The sequence below is a fragment of the Jaculus jaculus genome, chromosome 6 (genome assembly GCF_020740685.1).
Source record: "Jaculus jaculus isolate mJacJac1 chromosome 6, mJacJac1.mat.Y.cur, whole genome shotgun sequence".
In the NCBI taxonomy this organism is placed as follows: Eukaryota; Metazoa; Chordata; class Mammalia; order Rodentia; family Dipodidae; genus Jaculus; species Jaculus jaculus.
This window is the reverse complement of record NC_059107.1, coordinates 65,834,816-65,838,470: the sequence shown is the minus strand read 5'-3', so window position 1 is coordinate 65,838,470 and position 3,655 is coordinate 65,834,816. Positions and strand designations below refer to the sequence as shown.

Genomic DNA, 3,655 nt, shown 5'->3' with positions numbered 1-3,655 from the left:
AGCATTAATGATACAAGGTCCACAGGTGAGGGCAAGCAGTAAAAGGATAAGGGGACCAGTTAGAGCAGAAATGAAAGTCATTAACCAAGGGGACCAATTGAACATGGACTCATACCATCCTTGAGACTGTTTTTTTTTTTTTTTAATTTTCTTTTGCGTAGTCTTTTGTTGTTGTTGTTATTTTTTTAATTAACAACTTCTAAGATTATAAAAAATATCCCATGGTAATGCCCTCCCTCCCCCCACTTTCCCCTTTGAAACTCCATTCTCCATCATATTCCCTCCCCCTATCAATCAGTCTCTTTTATTTTGATGTCATGATCTTTTCCTCCCATTATGATGGTCTTGTGTAGATAGTGTCAGGCACTGTGGGGTCATGGATATGCAGGCAATTTTGTGTTGGGGGGAACACATTGTAAAGAGTCCTACCCTTCCTTTGGCTCCTACATTCTTTCCACCACCTCTTCCGCAATAGACCCTGAGCCTTGGAAGGTGTGACACAGATATTGCACTCCTGTCACTTCTTTCCTGCACCATGATGCCTTCTGAGTCATCCCAAGGTCACTGCCATCTGAAAAGAGAAGATTCTCTACCAAAAATGAGAGTAGCATTAAAGGTATGAACATTAACAGAAGTGCTTACTGGGCAGTTTGATAAGCATAGTATATACATTTAGCCAGACAGCAGCAGACTTTACACCCCCAGGACTCATGACTACGCCTGTTTTAAGTTTTCAGTATCAGGGATGTATTCCCTCCCATGGAGCGGGCCTCCAGTCCAATTAGAGGGCAGTTGTTTTACACCATGACAGATGTGCCGCTATTGCACTCGTTGGCTCATTTGGCCTGGCTGACGAAATATAAGGCTTGCAGTGTCCACTGTTGAGTATCTTCACTGGTGATTTCTCTTTCTCCCATTGAACTGCATGCAGAATGGCTTCTTCCAGCTTTCTGTCAGCTGGTTCATGTGGTCTTTTTCTAAGTATGGCCATGGATTCTTTTACAACACCAGAGTGATTAACATAGAAACAACATTCTTTCTTTAAGGTAGCACAGAGAGCACCTTGTTGGAGGAATAGTAGGTCTAGTCCCCATCTGTTCTGCAGTATTACTGCAGCTAAGGAGAAGAGAGAGTCCTGTAAGTGGGTGACTGATATTTCTAATTGTTCTAAATCTGCATCAATGGCTGACCTTAGGTATTTATAGTTTTGTCCTGAAGCAGCAGAGCAGAGGTGCCAGTGCCTAGTGCCCCAGCTAAACCAAGGCCAGGACTGCTGAGGCATCTGGCCACGTGGACTGAGCAGCTACCAAGTTCCTTGATTCTTGGGCCTGCAATTGCTACTGGACTACTGTAAACTAATCCAATGAATTCCCTTTTTAAAGTAATTCATTCTAGCACTTCTGTTCCTCTAGAGAACCCTGACTAATACAGTCCCCTGTCTTTATAAATGGTCCCACAAACATGTACTGTTGCAAAAGCATAATGGCTATTAGTATAGACATTAAGTCTCTTTCCTTGGCCTAGTTGCAAGGCTTTGGTCAGGGCTATCAACTCAGCTTTCTGGGCAGATATACCTGGAGGAAGGGCTTCTGACCATATACTTATTTCTTCCGTTGTCACTGCAGCTCCTACATACCAGACACCATCCTTAAGGAAGCTGCTTCCATCTGTATACCAGGTCAGCTCTGTCCCTTTAAGGGGAACATCCTTGAGATCTGGTCAGGTCCCCTGTAAACTGCTCAAGATCTCCAAGCAGTCATATATGGGACTGTCCAGATCAGGGTCAGGTAACAGTGTTGCGGGACTGAGAGCCTGACTGGCAACAAATTGGACCCATGGGGGATTAAGAAAAGCCTGATAATGAGTCAGTCTGGCATTGGTTAGCCACCTGTCAGGGGGCTGCCTTAGGAATGACATGAGGAGTAGTGACTCTCAGGGTTTGGCCCAAAGTCAGTTTATCTGAGTCTTTGACCAATAAGGCCGTGGCCGCTATTACTCAGAGGCATGGGGGCCATCCCACTGCCACTGGGTCTAGTTTCTTTTCTTGTTGTTATTTCTTAAATTTTATTATTTTTTTTAGCATTTGGCCTGGCTGACCAATCTTTTTTTTTCTTTCTCAATTTTATTTATTTATTTATTTGCCCTTTGGGCCCTTTATTCACAATAAACAACTCACAACACAGTATCCGAGATAGACAGTGTGAGCCACTGAGCCCTAGGAGGCTGGGAGATGGCGGTCCTGGCATCCTTCCCTGGTCTCCTGGGCAGAGTAGCTCCACGGAAGGCAAGTGGGGCCAAGCAGCTGGGCCAGATAGCAGCCAACGCCAAGGCAATAAGAGCACTTGCAGACAAGGGGGGCACCGCAGAGCCACCATGGGCTGGGCCCCAGAGTCTGACAGCTGGGCACTGCGGGGCAGGTGATCCCTCAGCTGCTTTTATGAGCACGCTCTTCTACATACAGCTGCATCTTTAAAATGTCTGACGTCATGGTTTTTAGGGGTATCAGCCAGGGATCGTGCATGTGGACATCCTGCTCATCCGCCAGGATCCACGGAAAATCCCTGATCACGTGGATCTTTTCCATGTTGCGCCAGGCAGCTTCTCTGGTGTGGCCCAGGACTGTAAAGGTGCAGCCTGGGGGGTTGTGATCCAGGACAGCATCACACACGCTGATCTTTAGGATAAAGGCTCTCAGCAGCTGCTCTACATGGGACAGCAGGGAGTCTGAGCTGATGGATAGCAAGGGCGTTTGAGTGATCTCAAAAACGAACTTCTACTCCACTGGGCGATGCTCCTTATCCAAAATGACTACCACCACTTTTTCCACGTCATTCTTCTCCAGCAGTGGCTTGACACAGTACAGCGTGTCCTGAATGTACTGATTCAGCTCAGGGTGGCAGGACATCTGAACTGGCACATTGTACTTCTTGCGCTTCTGGAAGATGCCCACCGGGTAGACCTCGCGCACATACAGGATTAGGTGCAGGGCCACCTCCAGAAACTCGATAAGTACGTCGGCCACCACTTGGCAAAGTTGAGGTCCTGTCGCGTGAGCGTGGTCATCCTTCAGCCGCCTGGGGGCGGGGGAGGTAGTTCCAGAGAACCAGGAGCCGCCAGGGCCGCCTCCCCGGCCCACCTCCCCGCCTGCAGAGACAGGAGCGAGGGACCCCCCCCCAGCCACGCAGAAGCCGGGGAGCCGCGAAGTGCGCCCCACGCTGGCATCACGCGTGGGGAGGTCCCAGCTGCGCCGCGATCAGACGATCCACGGCGGCCCGCACCCACTCGCCCCGGTACCGCCACGACAAGAAAGGCCAGAGCCGGGTTGGCAGACGGACAGGGCCGCAGCCGCCTGGCACTCCCGGGGCTCAGGCGCCGCACACGCGGGAAGCGCAGCCAGACCGGAAGAAGCCCCGTCCCCTACGGGCCGGATCCTTCCCGGGCGGAAATCCCGCCCTCTTGCCTACTCCGGTACCGGCTTTGGCCTTGATCCCCACCCAGGCTCTGATTCGCGCCCCCCCCCACTCTGAACCACCCATCGCGAGCGCTCACGCCTCCCGCGCAACCCACAGACTCCCGCGCCGCCCCTGCGGCGCTCGCGTGGTCCTAGCGCCGCCATTGGCCACGCCCATTTCCCGGAGGGCCCGGCCTGCACAAC

The 3,655-nt window shown here is 51.2% G+C and overlaps 1 pseudogene; it reads right to left on the bottom strand.

Moving 5' to 3' along the window:
* Positions 1 to 860: 860 nt before the first annotated feature.
* LOC123461601 lies at positions 861 to 3,195 on the bottom strand (annotated as a pseudogene).
* Positions 3,196 to 3,655: the final 460 nt, after the last annotated feature.